The following is a 23,804-nucleotide window of genomic DNA, read 5'->3' on the forward strand; positions in this document are numbered from 1 at the left end:
TTTAATATTAATAAAAACATACTTAGACAATTTAAGCTTAACGGCTATACGCTGCCAATGGCCATTAATAAATATTATTTTACTTTGTACTGGAGTATAATGTATATTTTACAATAAAAACTAAATATAGCATGTCTCACTGTCATCTCAAACAATTTATAACACATCAGAACTGTAGACCTGCAGTGTGTGGCCTAAACTGTATGCATGGGGTGTTGGTCAATAGCCTACTGCGCATAATTGAACTAATATCTCCTAATAGCCTAAAATAGCCTAATTTGAGAGATTTAAAAAATAAAAGACACTTAAAAAAAGGAACAACACGCAAATCGAAAACAAATAAAGCTGGTTGCGTGTTTCAGCACTTGCCGCTCCATACCAAGGAGTGGGGCTGTGTGTGTAGCGCCTTTAACTATATAGAGCTTTTAACAGAATATTGTCAAAGCAATAAACAATATCAAACAGAATCATTTGGCTGTTGCCTTTCACAAGGGTGGCAACGGACTAAGTGATATATACAGCAGCCAAAAGGAAATGCGTTGGCTGGGAATTGAACGCGGGTCAACTGCTTGGAAGGCAGCTATGCTCATCACTATACCACCAACGCTTGCAGACATCTCTTGCCAGATGAGCTCAAAAAGAATGCTTTCAACCAAGGCTCTCTTTGTCTTGGTACGGCACTGAAAAACATGTCCAGCATATGGATCCCAACCATCTCAAAATGCACTGATCTACCCACATGTCATGGGACATCTTCACAAGAGTGGCGCCTGGCCATGTAATGATACGGCAGCCAAAAGGAATACATTTGCTGGGAATATACGTAGAAGCCAGCTATGCTCACCACTCTATTACCAATGCTTGTAGACATCCTCTCACAGAAGTGTAGAAAATGAAAGCTTTCGACCAAGGAGTTCTTTGTGTGGGTGAAAAAAAAAATGTCGAGTATGGATCCCATCTCTTTCTGACGTTGAGGTTGGATAAAGCGTTCGAAGGTACAACCTCACCCAAAAAAAGGGAGGTCGATAATTTCACTCTGCAGTGGTGGAGTTGTCATCTTCTGTCACCCAGTATTCACTGTAATGAGCTCCCCCGGTTTGAATGTCATTGCAAGGGTTGACTGGATGCAGCTCATGAAAGGGCAAGCTGACATTTTGTGGAGTAAAAGCTGGGCAATGTGTAAGAATGAATGGCGTGCTTTGTTTGCTGCAAAACATGCTAATAACGTTCTCCTGTGTGATGCACTGTTCAAGTTACTGCTGATGACCAGTCGAAGACTACTGAAGAAGCAAGGAATATTAATGAAGAAAAACTGTCCAAGCCCAGTTTTCTACCCTCCTCTTGCTGTCAGCCAAGGTCTTTAGTGCCAGCACTGCAGACAATGCTGTTAGGACTGGATTACATTGCTGATCTGTGTGGGGGGAGAACGGGTTTATTTACTCCGCAGATCCTCGTTAGTATAGTGGACAGTATCTCCGCCTGTCACGCGGAAGACCGGGGTTCGATTCACCGACGGGGAGGCCCTCCTTTGTCTTTTACTTTTTGGCTGTTGCCTTTCACAAGGTTGGCAACGGACTAAGTGATATAAACAGCAGCCAAAAGGATATGCGTTGGCCGGGAATCGAACCCGGGTCAACTGCTTGGAAGGCAGCTATGCTCACCACTATACCACCAACGCTTGCAGACATCTCTTGCCAGATGAGCTCAAAAAGAATGCTTTCAACCAAGGCTCTCTTTGTCTTGGTTCAGCACTGAAAAACATGTCCAGCATATGGATCCCAACCATCTCAAAATGCACTGATCTACCCACATGTCATGGGACATCTTCACAAGAGTGGCGCCTGGCCATGTAATGATACGGCAGCCAAAAGGAATACATTTGCTGGGAATATACGTAGAAGCCAGCTATGCTCACCACTATATTACCAACGCTTGTAGACATCCTCTCACAGAAGTGTAGAAAATGAAAGCTTTCGACCAAGGAGTTCTTTGTGTGGGTGAAAAAAAATGTCGAGTATGGATCCCATCTCTTTCTGACGTTGAGGTTGGATAAAGCGTTCGAAGGTACAACCTCACCCAAAAAAAGGGAGGTCGATAATTTCACTCTGCAGTGGTGGAGTTGTCATCTTCTGTCACCCAGTATTCACTGTAATGAGCTCCCCCGGTTTGAATGTCATTGCAAGGGTTGACTGGATGCAGCTCATGAAAGGGCAAGCTGACATTTTGTGGAGTAACAGCTGGGCAATGTGTAAGAATGAATGGCGTGCTTTGTTTGCTGCAAAACATGCTAATAACGTTCTCCTGTGTGATGCACTGTTCAAGTTACTGCTGATGACCAGTCGAAGACTATTGAAGAAGCAAGGATTATTAATGAAGAAAAACTGTCCAAGCCCAGTTTTCTACCCTCCTCTTGCTGTCAGCCAAGGTCTTTAGTGCCAGCACTGCAGACAATGCTGTTAGGACTGGATTACATTGCTGATCTGTGTGGGGGGAGAACGGGTTTATTTACTCCGCAGATCCTCGTTAGTATAGTGGACAGTATCTCTGCCTGTCACGCGGAAGACCGGGGTTCGATTCCCCGACGGGGAGGCCCTCCTTTGTCTTTTACTTTTTGGCTGTTGCCTTTCACAAGGTTGGCAACGGACTAAGTGATATAAACAGCAGCCAAAAGGATATGCGTTGGCCGGGAATCGAACCCGGGTCAACTGCTTGGAAGGCAGCTATGCTCACCACTATACCACCAACGCTTGCAGTCATCGCTTGCCAGATGAGCTCAAAAAGAATGCTTTCAACCAAGGCGCTCTTTGTCTTGGTTCAGCACTGAAAAACATGTCCAGCATATGGATCCCAACCATCTCAAAATGCACTGATCTACCCACATGTCATGGGACATCTTCACAAGAGTGGCGCCTGGCCATGTAATGATACGGCAGCCAAAAGGAATACATTTGCTGGGAATATACGTAGAAGCCAGCTATGCTCACCACTCTATTACCAATGCTTGTAGACATCCTCTCACAGAAGTGTAGAAAATGAAAGCTTTCGACCAAGGAGTTCTTTGTGTGGGTGAAAAAAAAATGTCGAGTATGGATCCCATCTCTTTCTGACGTTGAGGTTGGATAAAGCGTTCGAAGGTACAACCTCACCCAAAAAAGGGAGGTCGATAATTTCACTCTGCAGTGGTGGAGTTCTCATCTTCTGTCACCCAGTATTCACTGTAATGAGCTCCCCCGGTTTGAATGTCATTGCAAGGGTTGACTGGATGCAGCTCATGAAAGGGCAAGCTGACATTTTGTGGAGTAACAGCTGGGCAATGTGTAAGAATGAATGGCGTGCTTTGTTTGCTGCAAAACATGCTAATAACGTTCTCCTGTGTGATGCACTGTTCAAGTTACTGCTGATGACCAGTCGAAGACTATTGAAGAAGCAAGGAATATTAATGAAGAAAAACTGTCCAAGCCCAGTTTTCTACCCTCCTCTTGCTGTCAGCCAAGGTCTTTAGTGCCAGCACTGCAGACAATGCTGTTAGGACTGGATTACATTGCTGATCTGTGTGGGGGGAGAACGGGTTTATTTACTCCGCAGATCCTCGTCAGTATAGTGGACAGTATCTCCTGCCTGTCACGCAGGAAGACCGGGGTTCGATTCCCCGACGGGGAGGCCCTCCTTTGTCTTTTACTTTTTGGCTGTTGCCTTTCACAAGGTTGGCAACGGACTAAGTGATATAAACAGCAGCCAAAAGGATATGCGTTGGCCGGGAATCGAACCCTGGTCAACTGCTTGGAAGGCAGCTATGCTCACCACTATACCACCAACGCTTGCAGACATCGCTTGCCGGATGAGCTCAAAAAGAATGCTTTCAACCAAGGCTCTCTTTGTCTTGGTTCAGCACTGAAAAACATGTCCAGCATATGGATCCCAACCATCTCAAAATGCACTGATCTACCCACATGTCATGGGACATCTTCACAAGAGTGGCGCCTGGCCATGTAATGATACGGCAGCCAAAAGGAATACATTTGCTGGGAATATACGTAGAAGCCAGCTATGCTCACCACTCTATTACCAATGCTTGTAGACATCCTCTCACAGAAGTGTAGAAAATGAAAGCTTTCGACCAAGGAGTTCTTTGTGTGGGTGAAAAAAAAATGTCGAGTATGGATCCCATCTCTTTCTGACGTTGAGGTTGGATAAAGCGTTCGAAGTTAATACCTCACTCAAAAAAAGGGAGGTCGATAATTTCACTCTGCAGTGGTGGAGTTCTCATCTTCTGTCACCCAGTATTCACTGTAATGAGCTCCCCCGGTTTGAATGTCATTGCAAGGGTTGACTGGATGCAGCTCATGAAAGGGCAAGCTGACATTTTGTGGAGTAACAGCTGGGCAATGTGTAAGAATGAATGGCGTGCTTTGTTTGCTGCAAAACATGCTAATAACGTTCTCCTGTGTGATGCACTGTTCAAGTTACTGCTGATGACCAGTCGAAGACTATTGAAGAAGCAAGGAATATTAATGAAGAAAAACTGTCCAAGCCCAGTTTTCTACCCTACTCTTGCTGTCAGCCAAGGTCTTTAGTGCCAGCACTGCAGACAATGCTAATAGGACTGGATTACATTGCTGATCTGTGTGGGGGGAGAACGGGTTTATTTACTCCGCAGATCCTCGTTAGTATAGTGGACAGTATCTCCGCCTATCACGCGGAAGACCGGTGTTCGATTCCCCGACGGGGAGGCCCTCCTTTGTCTTTTACTTTTTGGCTGTTGCTTTTCACAAGGTTGGCAACAGACTAAGTGATATAAACAGCAGCCAAAAGGATATGCGTTGGCCGGGAATCGAACACGGGTCAACTGCTTGGAAGGCAGCTATGCTCACCACTATACCACCAACGCTTGCAGACATCTCTTGCCGGATGAGCTCAAAAAGAATGCTTTCAACCAAGGCTCTCTTTGTCTTGGTTCAGCACTGAAAAACATGTCCAGCATATGGATCCCAACCATCTCAAAATGCACTGATCTACCCACATGTCATGGGACATCTTCACAAGAGTGGCGCCTGGCCATGTAATGATACGGCAGCCAAAAGGAATACATTTGCTGGGAATATACGTAGAAGCCAGCTATGCTCACCACTCTATTACCAATGCTTGTAGACATCCTCTCACAGAAGTGTAGAAAATGAAAGCTTTCGACCAAGGAGTTCTTTGTGTGGGTGAAAAAAAAATGTCGAGTATGGATCCCATCTCTTTCTGACGTTGAGGTTGGATAAAGCGTTCGAAGGTACAACCTCACCCAAAAAAAGGGAGGTCGATAATTTCACTCTGCAGTGGTGGAGTTGTCATCTTCTGTCACCCAGTATTCACTGTAATGAGCTCCCCCGGTTTGAATGTCATTGCAAGGGTTGACTGGATGCAGCTCATGAAAGGGCAAGCTGACATTTTGTGGAGTAACAGCTGGGCAATGTGTAAGAATGAATGGCGTGCTTTGTTTGCTGCAAAACATGCTAATAACGTTCTCCTGTGTGATGCACTGTTCAAGTTACTGCTGATGACCAGTCGAAGACTATTGAAGAAGCAAGGATATTAATGAAGAAAAACTGTCCAAGCCCAGTTTTCTACCCTCCTCTTGCTGTCAGCCAAGGTCTTTAGTGCCAGCACTGCAGACAATGCTGTTAGGACTGGATTACATTGCTGATCTGTGTGGGGGGAGAACGGGTTTATTTTCTCTGCAGATCCTCGTTAGTATAGTGGACAGTATCTCTGCCTGTCACGCAGAAGACCGGGGTTCGATTCCCCGACGGGGAGGCCCTCCTTTGTCTTTTACTTTTTGGCTGTTGCCTTTCACAAGGTTGGCAACGGACTAAGTGATATAAACAGCAGCCAAAAGGATATGCGTTGGCCGGGAATCGAACCCTGGTCAACTGCTTGGAAGGCAGCTATGCTCACCACTATACCACCAACGCTTGCAGACATCATCTTGCCGGATGAGCTCAAAAAGAATGCTTTCAACCAAGGCTCTCTTTGTCTTGGTTCAGCACTGAAAAACATGTCCAGCATATGGATCCCAACCATCTCAAAATGCACTGATCTACCCACATGTCATGGGACATCTTCACAAGAGTGGCGCCTGGCCATGTAATGATACGGCAGCCAAAAGGAATACATTTGCTGGGAATATACGTAGAAGCCAGCTATGCTCACCACTCTATTACCAATGCTTGTAGACATCCTCTCACAGAAGTGTAGAAAATGAAAGCTTTCGACCAAGGAGTTCTTTGTGTGGGTGAAAAAAAAATGTCGAGTATGGATCCCATCTCTTTCTGACGTTGAGGTTGGATAAAGCGTTCGAAGGTACAACCTCACCCAAAAAAAGGGAGGTACGATAATTTCACTCTGCAGTGGTGGAGTTCTCATCTTCTGTCACCCAGTATTTACTGTAATGAGCTCCCCCGGTTTGAATGTCATTGCAAGGGTTGACTGGATGCAGCTCATGAAAGGGCAAGCTGACATTTTGTGGAGTAACAGCTGGGCAATGTGTAAGAATGAATGGCGTGCTTTGTTTGCTGCAAAACATGCTAATAACGTTCTCCTGTGTGATGCACTGTTCAAGTTACTGCTGATGACCAGTCGAAGACTATTGAAGAAGCAAGGAATATTAATGAAGAAAAACTGTCCAAGCCCAGTTTTCTACCCTCCCCTTGCTGTCAGCCAAGGTCTTTAGTGCCAGCACTGCAGACAATGCTGTTAGGACTGGATTACATTGCTGATCTGTGTGGGGGGAGAACGGGTTTATTTACTCCGCAGATCCTCGTCAGTATAGTGGACAGGATCTCTGCCTGTCACGCAGAAGACTGGGGTTCGATTCCCCGACGGGGAGGCCCTCCTTTGTCTTTTACTTTTTGGCTGTTGCCTTTCACAAGGTTGGCAACGGACTAAGTGATATAAACAGCAGCCAAAAGGAAATGCGTTGGCCGGGAATCGAACCCGGGTCAACTGCTTGGAAGGCAGCTATGCTCACCACTATACCACCAACGCTTGCAGACATTGCTTGCCGGATGAGATCAAAAAGAATGCTTTCTACCAAGGCTCTCTTTGTCTTGGTTCGGCACTGAAAAACATGTCCAGCATATGGATCCAACCATCTCAAAATGCACTGATCTACCCACATGTCATGGGACATCTTCACAAGAGTGGCGCCTGGCCATGTAATGATACGGCAGCCAAAAGGAATACATTTGCTGGGAATATACGTAGAAGCCAGCTATGCTCACCACTCTATTACCAATGCTTGTAGACATCCTCTCACAGAAGTGTAGAAAATGAAAGCTTTCGACCAAGGAGTTCTTTGTGTGGGTGAAAAAAAAATGTCGAGTATGGATCCCATCTCTTTCTGACGTTGAGGTTGGATAAAGCGTTCGAAGGTACAACCTCACCCAAAAAAAGGGAGGTCGATAATTTCACTCTGCAGTGGTGGAGTTGTCATCTTCTGTCACCCAGTATTTACTGTAATGAGCTCCCCCGGTTTGAATGTCATTGCAAGGGTTGACTGGATGCAGCTCATGAAAGGGCAAGCTGACATTTTGTGGAGTAACAGCTGGGCAATGTGTAAGAATGAATGGCGTGCTTTGTTTGCTGCAAAACATGCTAATAACGTTCTCTTGTGTGATGCACTGTTCAAGTTACTGCTGATGACCAGTCGAAGACTATTGAAGAAGCAAGGAATATTAATGAAGAAAAACTGTCCAAGCCCAGTTTTCTACCCTCCTCTTGCTGTCAGCCAAGGTCTTTAGTGCCAGCACTGCAGACAATGCTGTTAGGACTGGATTACATTGCTGATCTGTGTGGGGGGAGAACGGGTTTATTTACTCCGCAGATCCTCGTCAGTATAGTGGACAGGATCTCTGCCGGTCACGCAGAAGACCGGGGTTCGATTCCCCGACGGGGAGGCCCTCCTTTGTCTTTTACTTTTTGGCTGTTGCCTTTCACAAGGTTGGCAACGGACTAAGTGATATAAACAGCAGCCAAAAGGATATGCGTTGGCCGGGAATCGAACCCTGGTCAACTGCTTGGAAGGCAGCTATGCTCACCACTATACCACCAACGCTTGCAGACATCACTTGCCGGATGAGCTCAAAAAGAATGCTTTCAACCAAGGCTCTCTTTGTCTTGGTTCAGCACTGAAAAACATGTCCAGCATATGGATCCCAACCATCTCAAAATGCACTGATCTACCCACATGTCATGGGACATCTTCACAAGAGTGGCGCCTGGCCATGTAATGATACGGCAGCCAAAAGGAATACATTTGCTGGGAATATACGTAGAAGCCAGCTATGCTCACCACTCTATTACCAATGCTTGTAGACATCCTCTCACAGAAGTGTAGAAAATGAAAGCTTTCGACCAAGGAGTTCTTTGTGTGGGTGAAAAAAAAATGTCGAGTATGGATCCCATCTCTTTCTGACGTTGAGGTTGGATAAAGCGTTCGAAGGTACAACCTCACCCAAAAAAAGGGAGGACGATAATTTCACTCTGCAGTGGTGGAGTTCTCATCTTCTGTCACCCAGTATTTACTGTAATGAGCTCCCCCGGTTTGAATGTCATTGCAAGGGTTGACTGGATGCAGCTCATGAAAGGGCAAGCTGACATTTTGTGGAGTAACAGCTGGGCAATGTGTAAGAATGAATGGCGTGCTTTGTTTGCTGCAAAACATGCTAATAACGTTCTCCTGTGTGATGCACTGTTCAAGTTACTGCTGATGACCAGTCGAAGACTATTGAAGAAGCAAGGAATATTAATGAAGAAAAACTGTCCAAGCCCAGTTTTCTACCCTCCTCTTGCTGTCAGCCAAGGTCTTTAGTGCCAGCACTGCAGACAATGCTGTTAGGACTGGATTACATTGCTGATCTGTGTGGGGGGAGAACGGGTTTATTTACTCCACAGATCCTCGTTAGTATAGTGGACAGTATCTCCGCCTGTCACGCGGAAGACCGGGGTTCGATTCCCCGACGGGGAGGCCCTCCTTTGTCTTTTACTTTTTGGCTGTTGCCTTTCACAAGGTTGGCAACGGAATAAGTGATATAAACAGCAGCCAAAAGGATATGCGTTGGCCGGGAATCGAACAAGGGTCAACTGCTTGGAAGGCAGCTATGCTCACCACTATACCACCAACGCTTGCAGACATCTCTTGCCGGATGAGCTCAAAAAGAATGCTTTCTACCAAGGCTCTCTTTGTCTTGGTTCAGCACTGAAAAACATGTCCAGCATATGGATCCCAACCATCTCAAAATGCACTGATCTACCCACATGTCATGGGACATCTTCACAAGAGTGGCGCCTGGCCATGTAATGATACAGCAGCCAAAAGGAATACATTTGCTGGGAATATACGTAGAAGCCAGCTATGCTCACCACTCTATTACCAATGCTTGTAGACATCCTCTCACAGAAGTGTAGAAAATGAAAGCTTTCGACCAAGGAGTTCTTTGTGTGGGTGAAAAAAAAATGTTGAGTATGGATCCCATCTCTTTCTGACGTTGAGGTTGGATAAAGCGTTCGAAGGTACAACCTCACCCAAAAAAAGGGAGGTCGATAATTTCACTCTGCAGTGGTGGAGTTGTCATCTTCTGTCACCCAGTATTTACTGTAATGAGCTCCCCCGGTTTGAATGTCATTGCAAGGGTTGACTGGATGCAGCTCATGAAAGGGCAAGCTGACATTTTGTGGAGTAACAGCTGGGCAATGTGTAAGAATGAATGGCGTGCTTTGTTTGCTGCAAAACATGCTAATAACGTTCTCTTGTGTGATGCACTGTTCAAGTTACTGCTGATGACCAGTCGAAGACTATTGAAGAAGCAAGGAATATTAATGAAGAAAAACTGTCCAAGCCCAGTTTTCTACGCTCCTCTTGCTGTCAGCCAAGGTCTTTAGTGCCAGCACTGCAGACAATGCTGTTAGGACTGGATTACATTGCTGATCTGTGTGGGGGGAGAACGGGTTCATTTACTCCGCAGATCCTCGTCAGTATAGTGGACAGGATCTCTGCCTGTCACGCAGAAGACTGGGGTTCGATTCCCCGAAGGGGAGGCCCTCCTTTGTCTTTTACTTTTTGGCTGTTGCCTTTCACAAGCTTGCAACGGACTAAGTGATATAAACAGCAGCCAAAATGAAATGCGTTGGCCGGGAATCGAACCCGGGTCAACTGCTTGGAAGGCAGCTATGCTCACCTCTATACCACCAACGCTTGCAGACATCTCTTGCCAGATGAGCTCAAAAAGAATGCTTTCTACCAAGGCTCTCTTTGTCTTGGTTCGGCACTGAAAAACATGTCCAGCATATGGATCAGAACCATCTCAAAATGCACTGATCTACCCACATGTCATGGGACATCTTTACAAGAGTGCCGCCTGGCCATGTAATGTTACGGCAGCCAAAAGGAATACATTTGCTGGGAATATACGTAGAAGCCAGCTATGCTCACCACTCTATTACCAATGCTTGTAGACATCCTCTCACAGAAGTGTAGAAAATGAAAGCTTTCGACCAAGGAGTTCTTTGTGTGGGTGAAAAAAAAATGTTGAGTATGGATCCCATCTCTTTCTGACGTTGAGGTTGGATAAAGCGTTCGAAGGTACAACCTCACCCAAAAAAAGGGAGGTCGATAATTTCACTCTGCAGTGGTGGAGTTGTCATCTTCTGTCACCCAGTATTTACTGTAATGAGCTCCCCCGGTTTGAATGTCATTGCAAGGGTTGACTGGATGCAGCTCATGAAAGGGCAAGCTGACATTTTGTGGAGTAACAGCTGGGCAATGTGTAAGAATGAATGGCGTGCTTTGTTTGCTGCAAAACATGCTAATAACGTTCTCTTGTGTGATGCACTGTTCAAGTTACTGCTGATGACCAGTCGAAGACTATTGAAGAAGCAAGGAATATTAATGAAGAAAAACTGTCCAAGCCCAGTTTTCTACCCTCCTCTTGCTGTCAGCCAAGGTCTTTAGTGCCAGCACTGCAGACAATGCTGTTAGGACTGGATTACATTGCTGATCTGTGTGGGGGGAGAACGGGTTTATTTACTCCGCAGATCCTCGTTAGTATAGTGGACAGTATCTCCGCCTGTCACACGGAAGACCGGGGTTCGATTCCCCGACGGGGAGGCCCTCCTTTGTCTTTTACTTTTTGGCTGTTGCCTTTCACAAGGTTGGCAACGGACTAAGTGATATAAACAGCAGCCAAAAGGATATGCGTTGGCCGGGAATCGAACCAGGGTCAACTGCTTGGAAGGCAGCTATGCTCACCACTATACCACCAACGCTTGCAGACATCTCTTGCCAGATGAGCTCAAAAAGAATGCTTTCAACCAAGGCTCTCTTTGTCTTGGTTCAGCACTGAAAAACATGTCCAGCATATGGATCCCAACCATCTCAAAATGCACTGATCTACCCACATGTCATGGGACATCTTCACAAGAGTGGCGCCTGGCCATGTAATGATACGGCAGCCAAAAGGAATACATTTGCTGGGAATATACGTAGAAGCCAGCTATGCTCACCACTATATTACCAACGCTTGTAGACATCCTCTCACAGAAGTGTAGAAAATGAAAACTTTCGACCAAGGAGTTCTTTGTGTGGGTGAAAAAAAAATGTCGAGTATGGATCCCATCTCTTTCTGACGTTGAGGTTGGATAAAGCGTTCGAAGGTACAACCTCACCCAAAAAAAGGGAGGACGATAATTTCACTCTGCAGTGGTGGAGTTCTCATCTTCTGTCACCCAGTATTCACTGTAATGAGCTCCCCCGGTTTTAATGTCATTGCAAGGGTTGACTGGATGCAGCTCATGAAAGGGCAAGCTGACATTTTGTGGAGTAACAGCTGGGCAATGTGTAAGAATGAATGGCGTGCTTTGTTTGCTGCAAAACATGCTAATAACGTTCTCCTGTGTGATGCACTGTTCAAGTTACTGCTGATGACCAGTCGAAGACTATTGAAGAAGCAAGGAATATTAATGAAGAAAAACTGTCCAAGCCCAGTTTTCTACCCTCCTCTTGCTGTCAGCCAAGGTCTTTAGTGCCAGCACTGCAGACAATGCTGTTAGGACTGGATTACATTGCTGATCTGTGTGGGGGGAGAACGGGTTTATTGACTCCACAGATCCTCGTTAGTATAGTGGACAGTATCTCCGCCTGTCACGCGGAAGACCGGGGTTCGATTCCCCGACGGGAAGGCCCTCCTTTGTCTTTTACTTTTTGGCTGTTGCCTTTCACAAGGTTGGCAACGGAATAAGTGATATAAACAGCAGCCTAAAGGATATGCGTTGGCCGGGAATCGAACCCGGGTCAACTGCTTGGAAGGCAGCTATGCTCACCACTATACCACCAACGCTTGCAGACATCGCTTGCCAGATGAGCTCAAAAAGAATGCTTTCAACCAAGGCTCTCTTTGTCTTGGTTCAGCACTGAAAAACATGTCCAGCATATGGATCCCAACCATCTCAAAATGCACTGATCTACCCACATGTCATGGGACATCTTCACAAGAGTGGCGCCTGGCCATGTAATGATACGGCAGCCAAAAGGAATACATTTGCTGGGAATATACGTAGAAGCCAGCTATGCTCACCACTATATTACCAACTGCTTGTAGACATCCTCTCACAGAAGTGTAGAAAATGAAAGCTTTCGACCAAGGAGTTCTTTGTGTGGGTGAAAAAAAAATGTCGAGTATGGATCCCATCTCTTTCTGACGTTGAGGTTGGATAAAGCGTTCGAAGGTACAACCTCACCCAAAAAAAGGGAGGTCGATAATTTCACTCTGCAGTGGTGGAGTTCTCATCTTCTGTCACCCAGTATTCACTGTAATGAGCTCCCCCGGTTTGAATGTCATTGCAAGGGTTGACTGGATGCAGCTCATGAAAGGGCAAGCTGACATTTTGTGGAGTAACAGCTGGGCAATGTGTAAGAATGAATGGCGTGCTTTGTTTGCTGCAAAACATGCTAATAACGTTCTCCTGTGTGATGCACTGTTCAAGTTACTGCTGATGACCAGTCAAAGACTATTGAAGAAGCAAGGAATATTAATGAAGAAAAACTGTCCAAGCCCAGTTTTCTACCCTCCTCTTGCTGTCAGCCAAGGTCTTTAGTGCCAGCACTGCAGACAATGCTGTTAGGACTGGATTACATTGCTGATCTGTGTGGGGGGAGAACGGGTTTTTTTTACTCTGCAGATCCTCGTTAGTATAGTGGACAGTATCTCCGCCTGTCACGCGGAAGACCGGGGTTCGATTCCCCGACGGGGAGGCCCTCCTTTGTCTTTTACTTTTTGGCTGTTGCCTTTCACAAGGTTGGCAACGGACTAAGTGATATAAACAGCAGCCAAAAGGATATGCGTTGGCCGGGAATCGAACCCGGGTCAACTGCTTGGAAGGCAGCTATGCTCACCACTATACCACCAACGCTTGCAGACATCGCTTGCCAGATGAGCTCAAAAAGAATGCTTTCTACCAAGGCTCTCTTTGTCTTGGTTCGGCACTGAAAAACATGTCCAGCATATGGATCCCAACCATCTCAAAATGCACTGATCTACCCACATGTCATGGGACATCTTCACAAGAGTGGCGCCTGGCCATGTAATGTTACGGCAGCCAAAAGGAATACATTTGCTGGGAATATACGTAGAAGCCAGCTATGCTCACCACTCTATTACCAACGCTTGTAGACATCCTCTCACAGAAGTGTAGAAAATGAAAACTTTCGACCAAGGAGTTCTTTGTGTGGGTGAAAAAAAATGTCGAGTATGGATCCCATCTCTTTCTGACGTTGAGGTTGGATAAAGCGTTCGAAGGTACAACCTCACCCAAAAAAAGGGAGGACGATAATTTCACTCTGCAGTGGTGGAGTTCTCATCTTCTGTCACCCAGTATTCACTGTAATGAGCTCCCCCGGTTTTAATGTCATTGCAAGGGTTGACTGGATGCAGCTCATGAAAGGGCAAGCTGACATTTTGAGGAGTAACAGCTGGGCAATGTGTAAGAATGAATGGCGTGCTTTGTTTGCTGCAAAACATGCTAATAACGTTCTCCTGTGTGATGCACTGTTCAAGTTACTGCTGATGACCAGTCGAAGACTATTGAAGAAGCAAGGAATATTAATGAAGAAAAACTGTCCAAGCCCAGTTTTCTACCCTCCTCTTGCTGTCAGCCAAGGTCTTTAGTGCCAGCACTGCAGACAATGCTGTTAGGACTGGATTACATTGCTGATCTGTGTGGGGGGAGAACGGGTTTATTGACTCCACAGATCCTCGTTAGTATAGTGGACAGTATCTCCGCCTGTCACGTGGAAGACCGGGGTTCGATTCCCCGACGGGGAGGCCCTCCTTTGTCTTTTACTTTTTGGCTGTTGCCTTTCACAAGGTTGGCAACGGAATAAGTGATATAAACAGCAGCCAAAAGGATATGCGTTGGCCGGGAATCGAACCCGGGTCAACTGCTTGGAAGGCAGCTATGCTCACCACTATACCACCAACGCTTGCAGACATCGCTTGCCAGATGAGCTCAAAAAGAATGCTTTCAACCAAGGCTCTCTTTGTCTTGGTTCAGCACTGAAAAACATGTCCAGCATATGGATCCCAACCATCTCAAAATGCACTGATCTACCCACATGTCATGGGACATCTTCACAAGAGTGGCGCCTGGCCATGTAATGATACGGCAGCCAAAAGGAATACATTTGCTGGGAATATACGTAGAAGCCAGCTATGCTCACCACTCAATTACCAATGCTTGTAGACATCCTCTCACAGAAGTGTAGAAAATGAAAGCTTTCGACCAAGGAGTTCTTTGTGTGGGTGAAAAAAAAATGTCGAGTATGGATCCCATCTCTTTTTGACGTTGAGGTTGGATAAAGCGTTCGAAGGTACAACCTCACCCAAAAAAAGGGAGGTCGATAATTTCACTCTGCAGTGGTGGAGTTGTCATCTTCTGTCACCCAGTATTTACTGTAATGAGCTCCCCCGGTTTGAATGTCATTGCAAGGGTTGACTGGATGCAGCTCATGAAAGGGCAAGCTGACATTTTGAGGAGTAACAGCTGGGCAATGTGTAAGAATGAATGGCGTGCTTTGTTTGCTGCAAAACATGCTAATAACGTTCTCCTGTGTGATGCACTGTTCAAGTTACTGCTGATGACCAGTCGAAGACTATTGAAGAAGCAAGGAATATTAATGAACAAAAACTGTCCAAGCCCAGTTTTCTACCCTCCTCTTGCTGTCAGCCAAGGTCTTTAGGACCAGCACTGCAGACAATGCTGTTAGGACTGGATTACATTGCTGATCTGTGTGGGGGGAGAACGGGTTTAATGACTCCACAGATCCTCGTTAGTATAGTGGACAGTATCTCCGCCTGTCATGCGGAAGACCGGGGTTCGATTCCCCGACGGGGAGGCCCTCCTTTGTCTTTTACTTTTTGGCTGTTGCCTTTCACAAGGTTGGCAACGGAATAAGTGATATAAACAGCAGCCAAAAGGATATGCGTTGGCCGGGAATCGAACCCGGGTCAACTGCTTGGAAGGCAGCTATGCTCACCACTATACCACCAACGCTTGCAGACATCGCTTGCCGGATGAGCTCAAAAAGAATGCTTTCTACCAAGGCTCTCTTTGTCTTGGTTCGGCACTGAAAAACATGTCCAGCATATGGATCAGAACCATCTCAAAATGCACTGATCTACCCACATGTCATGGGACATCTTCACAAGAGTGGCGCCTGGCCATGTAATGATACGGCAGCCAAAAGGAATACATTTGCTGGGAATATACGTAGAAGCCAGCTATGCTCACCACTCTATTACCAATGCTTGTAGACATCCTCTCACAGAAGTGTAGAAAATGAAAGCTTTCGACCAAGGAGTTCTTTGTGTGGGTGAAAAAAAATGTCGAGTATGGATCCCATCTCTTTTGACGTTGAGGTTGGATAAAGCGTTCGAAGGTACAACCTCACCCAAAAAAAGGGAGGTCGATAATTTCACTCTGCAGTGGTGGAGTTGTCATCTTCTGTCACCCAGTATTACTGTAATGAGCTCCCCCGGTTTGAATGTCATTGCAAGGGTTGACTGGATGCAGCTCATGAAAGGGCAAGCTGACATTTTGAGGAGTAACAGCTGGGCAATGTGTAAGAATGAATGGCGTGCTTTGTTTGCAGCAAAACATGCTAATAACGTTCTCCTGTGTGATGCACTGTTCAAGTTACTGCTGATGACCAGTCGAAGACTATTGAAGAAGCAAGGAATATTAATGAACAAAAACTGTCCAAGCCCAGTTTTCTACCCTCCTCTTGCTGTCAGCCAAGGTCTTTAGTGCCAGCACTGCAGACAATGCTGTTAGGACTGGATTACATTGCTGATCTGTGTGGGGGGAGAACGGGTTTATTGACTCCGCAGATCCTCGTTAGTATAGTGGACAGTATCTCCGCCTGTCACGCGGAAGACCGGGGTTCGATTCCCCGACGGGGAGGCCCTCCTTTGTCTTTTACTTTTTGGCTGTTGCCTTTCACAAGGTTGGCAACGGACTAAGTGATATAAACAGCAGCCAAAAGGATATGCGTTGGCCGGGAATCGAACCCGGGTCAACTGCTTGGAAGGCAGCTATGCTCACCACTATACCACCAACGCTTGCAGACATCTCTTGCCGGATGAGCTCAAAAAGAATGCTTTCTACCAAGGCTCTCTTTGTCTTGGTTCAGCACTGAAAAACATGTCCAGCATATGGATCCCACCATCTCAAAATGCACTGATCTACCCACATGTCATGGGACATCTTCACAAGAGTGGCGCCTGGCCATGTAATGTTACGGCAGCCAAAAGGAATACATTTGCTGGGAATATACGTAGAAGCCAGCTATGCTCACCACTCTATTACCAACGCTTGTAGACATCCTCTCACAGAAGTGTAGAAAATGAAAGCTTTCGACCAAGGAGTTCTTTGTGTGGGTGAAAAAAAATGTCGAGTATGGATCCCATCTCTTTCTGACGTTGAGGTTGGATAAAGCGTTCGAAGGTACAACCTCACCCAAAAAAAGGGAGGACGATAATTTCACTCTGCAGTGGTGGAGTTCTCATCTTCTGTCACCCAGTATTCACTGTAATGAGCTCCCCCGGTTTGAATGTCATTGCAAGGGTTGACTGGATGCAGCTCATGAAAGGGCAAGCTGACATTTTGTGGAGTAACAGCTGGGCAATGTGTAAGAATGAATGGCGTGCTTTGTTAGCTGCAAAACATGCTAATAACGTTCTCCTGTGTGATGCACTGTTCAAGTTACTGCTGATGACCAGTCGAAGACTATTGAAGAAGCAAGGAATATTAATGAAGAAAAACTGTCCAAGCCCAGTTTTCTACCCTCCTCTTGCTGTCAGCCAAGGTCTTTAGTGCCAGCACTGCAGACAATGCTGTTAGGACTGGATTACATTGCTGATCGGTGTGGTGGGAGAACAGGTTTATTGTACTCCAGCAGATCCTCGTTAGTATAGTGGACAGTATCTCCGCCTGTCACGCGGAAGACCGGGGTTCGATTCCCCGACGGGAGGCCCTCCTTTGTCTTTTACGTTTTGGCTGTTGCCTTTCACAAGGTTGGCAACGGACTAAGTGATATAAACAGCAGCCAAAAGGAAATGCGTTGGCCGGGAATCGAACCCAGGTCAACTGCTTGGAAGGCAGCTATGCTCACCACTATACCACCAACGCTTGCAGACATCTCTTGCCAGATGAGCTCAAAAAGAATGCTTTCAACCAAGGCTCTCTTTGTCTTGGTTCAGCACTGAAAAACATGTCCAGCATATGGATCCCAACCATCTCAAAATGCACTGATCTACCCACATGTCATGGGACATCTTCACAAGAGTGGCGCCTGGCCATGTAATGATACGGCAGCCAAAAGGAATACATTTGCTGGGAATATACGTAGAAGCCAGCTATGCTCACCACTCTATTACCAATGCTTGTAGACATCCTCTCACAGAAGTGTAGAAAATGAAAGCTTTCGACCAAGGAGTTCTTTGTGTGGGTGAAAAAAAAATGTCGAGTATGGATCCGATCACTTTCTGATGCTGAGGTTGGGTAAAGCTTTCGAAGGTACAACCTCACCAAAAAAAACAAAAAAACAGAGGTCGATAATTTCACTCTGCAGTGGTGGAGTTCTCATCTTCTGTCACCCAGCATTCACTGTAATGAGCTCCCCCGGTTTGATTGTCATTGCAAGGGTTGAATGGATGCAGCTCATGAAAGTGCAAGCTGACATTTTGTGGAGTAAAAGCTGGGCTATGTCTAAGAATGAATGGCGTGCTTTGTTTGCTGCAAAACATGCTAATAATGTTCTGTGTGGTGCACTGTTCATGTTACTGGTGATGACCATTTGAAGGCCATTAAGAATTAAGGAATATTAATGACGAAAAAGCTGTCTAAGCCCAGTTTTCAACCCTCCTCGACGTGAAGGCGCCTATTTTTAAATAGCCAACTCTTGACAGCTGCTCTCGCTTATGGCCATACCACCCTGGAATGCTCGAGGGCAATAGTGCACTTGGAGCAAAGGAAGTAGTAGGCAGAGAGTGAGAAAGGCTCACTCATTTTTTGTTTTGTTTGTTTTTTCAGAAAAACTTTGAGTTTTTCTTTTTTTGATAATTTCGTCCACTTCCCAGCAGCACTTTTCTGTCTGAGAAGTTTGTGTTCTGTTATGAGTGCCAATGCGAAAGAACTAAAAGGTAAATATATGGACATGGATGGAAAACGAAGAGGGAAACTGGATAATGGACTGGAAGTAGGACAACACGTTGGACACGGACAAATGGGCGATAAAAGGATCTATATTAAAGAAGCTACAGTGATTGATGATATGACAGAAGTGAATGATGCTAGAGCAGAAGACATCATAAAGGCTCTGACTGAGAAGATAGGAAAAGGGAAGGTTCTGGCTGTAAGACCAAGAAAGGAAAAGGAATTTGAAATGACTCTGAGAAGTAAAGAGGATTTGGACGATGGACTCATGATAAAAGGGAAGAATTGTGAAGTAAGACACTTACAAGTAAGAGAATATATTGTATATTTTATACATTTGCCGGCTTATATTGAGGATGATGAAATTCTGGATAAAGTTTTGGGGAGTAACACCTGCATCTGATATCAGAAGGCGAATGTATCCGGGTACAGACATTGCAGATGGTACAAGGTATTTAAGGGTTAAATTCCCGAAGCAGGTGATATCACTCCCATACAGTGCAAAATTTGATACTGAAGAATGAACACAATATTTCTGAATTATGCATGACCGTCAAGTGAAAACTTGTCGCTTGTGTATGGGTCCTGGACACGTGTTTAAAGACTGTCCTGATTTTAAATGCTATCAGTGTGAGGTGCAAGGACATTTCGCAAGGGATTGCGATGCAGTGAAATGCCTGGATTGCAGAAAGGTGATGGTAAGATGTGAGTGTTGGATGGAGGAAGAAAATGTTACACAAATCCCAGAGACTGTTGAGGAAGCAAGGCAAATGATGGATGAAACAGTGTTGGGAAAGATTGGTGAAGTTGAGAAAGTAATTTTTGAGAATAAAGAGAATAATGCGTGAAATCGAGTTGAAATGGAACATAATTCACTAGGAGGAGCAATGGCTGAAGGAATATGGACACCGTTGAAAATATCACAAGGAACTTTAGAAGGAATGGAGGAGCAACAACTGGAAAATAAAGAAGAGGAAAGTAAAGACACAATGGATAAAAAGAAAGAAATTGAAAAAATTGACTTTAGAATGGACAGAAGAGAGACAATAAGAAGAAGCATTAAGGTAATACCAAATTTAGAAGCTTCAAAGAAAAAAAGACTTTTAAGAAAAGAACAAAATAAAAAAAATAATAAATGGGACAATAGATTTCAAGTGCTAATGGAGGAGGAGGAGGAAGAGGAGAAAGGGAATAGTTAAACATGTTTGATTTTAAGTATTTATGTTTTTTCTTTATTTTCTTTTTAATTTTATGTTTTAAATGTGATATCATGAGACACTAGGGGTTTACAGAATATGGAAAAATTTGGGAAGATGGGAATTTTATGTAAAAAAGCAGATATAATGGTGTTACAAGAAACAAACTGGAAAAATCAAATCGTAAATACGTATAAAAAAGAACGGGATGGGAATTTTTATTTCAACAATGGTAAGGATAAGGTGGGAAGTGGGGTCGCTATTTTAACTAGAAGAGGGATAAGTGAAAAAGAACAAGTGATATATAATGATGGGGTGGGGAAAAGTATAGCACTGAAAATAGAAAAAGGGGAAGAAAATGTAATTATTTTCAACATCCATGCTCCAAATGAGGAGACAGAGAAGAAAATGTTTTTTAGTAAAATATATGACAAAATAAAAGAGGTATTAAATAAAGAGGGGAAAGTAGAAACAGTTTTTACAGAATTAGATTTGGCAAGTAACATGGTTTTTAGAAAAGATGAAGGGAGAGAAGAACTAAAAAAATGATGGAGGATTTTAAATTGCAGGATATTTGGAGGGAAAGAAATGGAACAAGAAGACGATAGGTGGTGTTAACAGAAATTAAACAAAGCAGAATAGACTATATATTATGTATGGGTAATCTGGAAGGGGTGATCAAGAATGTGTTTTATGACTTTGTTGGTATTAGTGATCATTCTTTGGTTCAGATGACAATAGATTGTACAAAAGTTGAAAGAGGAAGAGGGATATGGATTTTCAAATTCAGAGATTTTAAAGGGTGCATATTTTAAGGAGAGAATTATAAAGATTATAGAAGAAAATAAAATGAGTTGTTTGTATAAAGAAGAGAAAATTATCTGGTGGGATAATGTGAAGTTGGAGGTTAAAAAATGTTCAATAGAATATAGTAAATGTATGAAAAAACAAAAAGAAAATTAAATAAGAAAGAAGCTAGATAAAGAGTTAAGAAAAGGGACAGATGGTGAAGGAAACAAAGATACTGAAGAAATTGTAAGGTTACAAGATAAGGTTAAAACTAATAAAAGACGAAAAATGCAAAGGTGCAATAATAAGAAGTAAGCAAATGTGCAGTAGAAGGAGAAAGATCTACACAGTTCTTCTTTAATTTGGAAAGCAATAGGCAAAGAGCTGAATTAATAAAAGAGGTATTAAATAAAGAGGGCAAAGTAGAAACAGAAACGAGGGGACTTTAAAAACAGTAAAGGATTGTTATAGTGATATGTTCAAAAAACAAGGAACTGCTTTATTATACCCCCTCGTAGCTGAACCTCTGGGATTGGCAATAAAATCAGATAGAAGCATTAAAGGGATACAAATAGAAAAAAAAGACAACAGACAAGCTGTGTATCAATACGCGGATGATACTACATTGTTGGTTGAAGATATTCAGAGTATTAAAGGGACGATGGAGATTTTAGAGCGATATTGTAAATCAGCAGGAGCTAAGGTTAATGTTGGAAAAAGTATATGCATGGGGGTGGGAAGCAGTGGTGTAGTCGGGGCTATACGCACGTATACTCAGTATGCCTACTTTTTTCCACTAGCTCTTTGGGTATTACGACTTCTGAGGATCAATAATTGCGTATACCCTCAGTATACTCACTTGTTTTGCTGATTAGACTTCCCTAATTTACGTGTATTCGCATCCCTTAACTGTATACCAAGTGCTTTTTTTAACTCTCATCTTAATTTGTTGCAATTGGTGCATTTTTGTTCATATTTTGCGCCATTCCCTGCCCCTGACGACCACAGCAGCTGTGAGAAAATTTCGTGAGTTTTTCAAAGTCTGAATGATGTCTCGCTGAAATGTTCAGGTAAAATAATAAAATAGCATGGGCGGGTTGGGGGGGTAATAGTACACCACCTTTTTTTTAGGACTACACCTCTGGTGGGAAGAGTAGAAGAAATAACACAACACATACCCTTTTAAGAAGAAAAGCAACATACAAACATTTTGGGAATTTGGGTGGGGATGGATTCTAATAAAGCAGATATTTTAAATTGTGAGGGAGTTTTAAATGGAATTGAGAAAAGACTTAGATTTTGGAAAGCTCGAAATTTGACGTTAAAAGGGAAAGTATTAATCTTAAATGCTTTAATGTTGTCAAAGGTCTGGTATGTGTTAAGTGTAACTGCATTTCCTGAAGTATACTATAAAAAATTAAGGATGTAGTTTTAAAGTTTTTGTGGGGAAATGGAAGAGCCAAAATTGCTTATAATACTTTGATTGTGGAGGTAAAAGAAGGAGGTCTGGGACTTTTAGATAGCTTTTTAAAAATGAAAACATTAAGAATTAAGATTATTCAAAGGTTTTTGGAAGGGAAAATGGATGTGATTTGGAAAAGTGTGTTAGACTATTATTTGAAGAAATGTGGACATTTTGATATGGGATGTAATGTTTTATGGATGAAAATGAAAAAATGGATAATAGCAGGTCTGCCAAGATTTTATGTTGAGGTCTTAGAATCATTGGCAGAATTTTTAGAAAATGTGTTGATTATACCAAAAGGAAGGGCTCAGATTGTAGAACAACCACTTTTTCAGAATCCAAATATTTTAAGAGAAGGAAAAAAAATATGTTTTAAGGAAAGGTGGGATGGAGGATTAAGACAAGTTAAAGATGTATTATATGAAGTGATAAAAGGATTTGTACCATTACAAGTAATTGTAGATGCTGTGGAGGATGGTTCTAAATGAGTTGTTAAAACGAAATTACAAAGACAACATCATGATTTGAAAAAACCAATACCAAAAGATTGGATTGAAATAATTGAAAAAAAAAAATGAGTTGCGGGATAAGGAAGAATTACCAGAGGTCTATTTTAAGAAAAAAAATGGGGAAGAGGTCAATATGAGCTTATGTACAGTTAAGAGTTTTTATGTTGTTTTTAGCTCAAAGGCTTTTATAAGACCTATAGCATTCAACTACTGGAAGGAAAGATATGAGGATTTAAATGAAAAAGAAATATGGGGAAATGTCAGAATGAAATATATGGAACCAATTTTAGACAATTTTAATTATTTATTGAGACATAATTGCATATTAACAGAAATGAGATTGTGTAAAATGGGAATTGAACAAGATATAACATATAAGGTGTGTATAAAGGAAGGGGAAGGTTTATTACATTTGTTCTTCTATTGTGAAAAGTTGGAGGAATTATGAAAAAATTTAAGAAAATTGCTAAATCGTTAATAGGGGACAAATATGTGGATGAACAAAAGAACTGGGAAATTTTTTTTTCTTTATTTGGTCAAAATGAATGTGGTATGTATGCTTTTAATCTATGTATAACAATTGCTAAGTATGTGATTTGGATAAGGAGAAATATGGCTAAACATGATGGGAAAAGAGTGGATATATGGCGTATGTTTAGAAACAGAATGGAGATGGCTGTAAAATTGATATTCAACTATCTTATAGTACAAGAAAAGAAGGATGTATTTATAGAAATAATGGTAAAAGGGAACGTAATGGTTGAATAAAAGGACAACATTTTAAGTTGGTTATGAGAAAAATATGAAGTCTAATAATGAGTGTTGTAAGTATCATGTGATTTTTATGTGATGTGATCATTTCTTTGTAAAAATGTAAATTTTTGAGTTTAATAAAAAAATAAAAAATAAAAAAAGCAATGCCTGATCTCATCTGAATTCGGAAGCAAAGCAGGATGGGAGACCGCCTGGGAATACCAGGTGCTGTAAGCTTTTTGAATTTCTTCATTTGGCAGCTAATACACTTCCTAAAATACAAAAAAAAAAAAACTGAATTCCTCACTGATCTCTGGAACCAGCTAAGTCATTGTACCCACT

The 23,804-nt window shown here is 43.2% G+C and overlaps 1 protein-coding gene and 25 non-coding genes across 26 annotated transcripts in view; 10 read left to right on the forward strand and 16 right to left on the reverse strand.

Annotated features, from left to right (window-relative positions):
• Positions 1–23,804, reverse strand: part of LOC130222842 (gastrula zinc finger protein XlCGF57.1-like) — a 217,597-nt gene that overhangs the window by 13,281 nt on the left and 180,512 nt on the right. The window lies entirely within an intron of this gene.
• On the forward strand, positions 1,449–1,520 carry trnad-guc (transfer RNA aspartic acid (anticodon GUC)). The gene has a single exon. It is a non-coding gene; the product is annotated as a tRNA-Asp (tRNA).
• Positions 1,607–1,678, reverse strand: trnag-ucc (transfer RNA glycine (anticodon UCC)). The gene has a single exon. It is a non-coding gene; the product is annotated as a tRNA-Gly (tRNA).
• Positions 2,518–2,589, forward strand: trnad-guc (transfer RNA aspartic acid (anticodon GUC)). Its single transcript has one exon. It is a non-coding gene; the product is annotated as a tRNA-Asp (tRNA).
• trnag-ucc (transfer RNA glycine (anticodon UCC)) lies at positions 2,676–2,747 on the reverse strand. The gene has a single exon. It is a non-coding gene; the product is annotated as a tRNA-Gly (tRNA).
• trnag-ucc (transfer RNA glycine (anticodon UCC)) lies at positions 3,747–3,818 on the reverse strand. The gene has a single exon. It is a non-coding gene; the product is annotated as a tRNA-Gly (tRNA).
• Positions 4,817–4,888, reverse strand: trnag-ucc (transfer RNA glycine (anticodon UCC)). The gene has a single exon. It is a non-coding gene; the product is annotated as a tRNA-Gly (tRNA).
• trnad-guc (transfer RNA aspartic acid (anticodon GUC)) lies at positions 5,728–5,799 on the forward strand. Its single transcript has one exon. It is a non-coding gene; the product is annotated as a tRNA-Asp (tRNA).
• trnag-ucc (transfer RNA glycine (anticodon UCC)) lies at positions 5,886–5,957 on the reverse strand. Its single transcript has one exon. It is a non-coding gene; the product is annotated as a tRNA-Gly (tRNA).
• On the reverse strand, positions 6,958–7,029 carry trnag-ucc (transfer RNA glycine (anticodon UCC)). Its single transcript has one exon. It is a non-coding gene; the product is annotated as a tRNA-Gly (tRNA).
• On the reverse strand, positions 8,027–8,098 carry trnag-ucc (transfer RNA glycine (anticodon UCC)). The gene has a single exon. It is a non-coding gene; the product is annotated as a tRNA-Gly (tRNA).
• On the forward strand, positions 8,939–9,010 carry trnad-guc (transfer RNA aspartic acid (anticodon GUC)). Its single transcript has one exon. It is a non-coding gene; the product is annotated as a tRNA-Asp (tRNA).
• trnag-ucc (transfer RNA glycine (anticodon UCC)) lies at positions 10,166–10,237 on the reverse strand. The gene has a single exon. It is a non-coding gene; the product is annotated as a tRNA-Gly (tRNA).
• Positions 11,078–11,149, forward strand: trnad-guc (transfer RNA aspartic acid (anticodon GUC)). Its single transcript has one exon. It is a non-coding gene; the product is annotated as a tRNA-Asp (tRNA).
• On the reverse strand, positions 11,236–11,307 carry trnag-ucc (transfer RNA glycine (anticodon UCC)). Its single transcript has one exon. It is a non-coding gene; the product is annotated as a tRNA-Gly (tRNA).
• trnad-guc (transfer RNA aspartic acid (anticodon GUC)) lies at positions 12,148–12,219 on the forward strand. Its single transcript has one exon. It is a non-coding gene; the product is annotated as a tRNA-Asp (tRNA).
• On the reverse strand, positions 12,306–12,377 carry trnag-ucc (transfer RNA glycine (anticodon UCC)). Its single transcript has one exon. It is a non-coding gene; the product is annotated as a tRNA-Gly (tRNA).
• On the forward strand, positions 13,220–13,291 carry trnad-guc (transfer RNA aspartic acid (anticodon GUC)). Its single transcript has one exon. It is a non-coding gene; the product is annotated as a tRNA-Asp (tRNA).
• On the reverse strand, positions 13,378–13,449 carry trnag-ucc (transfer RNA glycine (anticodon UCC)). Its single transcript has one exon. It is a non-coding gene; the product is annotated as a tRNA-Gly (tRNA).
• trnad-guc (transfer RNA aspartic acid (anticodon GUC)) lies at positions 14,289–14,360 on the forward strand. The gene has a single exon. It is a non-coding gene; the product is annotated as a tRNA-Asp (tRNA).
• Positions 14,447–14,518, reverse strand: trnag-ucc (transfer RNA glycine (anticodon UCC)). The gene has a single exon. It is a non-coding gene; the product is annotated as a tRNA-Gly (tRNA).
• On the forward strand, positions 15,359–15,430 carry trnad-guc (transfer RNA aspartic acid (anticodon GUC)). Its single transcript has one exon. It is a non-coding gene; the product is annotated as a tRNA-Asp (tRNA).
• trnag-ucc (transfer RNA glycine (anticodon UCC)) lies at positions 15,517–15,588 on the reverse strand. Its single transcript has one exon. It is a non-coding gene; the product is annotated as a tRNA-Gly (tRNA).
• Positions 16,426–16,497, forward strand: trnad-guc (transfer RNA aspartic acid (anticodon GUC)). Its single transcript has one exon. It is a non-coding gene; the product is annotated as a tRNA-Asp (tRNA).
• On the reverse strand, positions 16,584–16,655 carry trnag-ucc (transfer RNA glycine (anticodon UCC)). Its single transcript has one exon. It is a non-coding gene; the product is annotated as a tRNA-Gly (tRNA).
• trnag-ucc (transfer RNA glycine (anticodon UCC)) lies at positions 17,653–17,724 on the reverse strand. The gene has a single exon. It is a non-coding gene; the product is annotated as a tRNA-Gly (tRNA).

Source organism: Danio aesculapii, chromosome 4 (genome assembly GCF_903798145.1).
Source record: "Danio aesculapii chromosome 4, fDanAes4.1, whole genome shotgun sequence".
In the NCBI taxonomy this organism is placed as follows: Eukaryota; Metazoa; Chordata; class Actinopteri; order Cypriniformes; family Danionidae; genus Danio; species Danio aesculapii.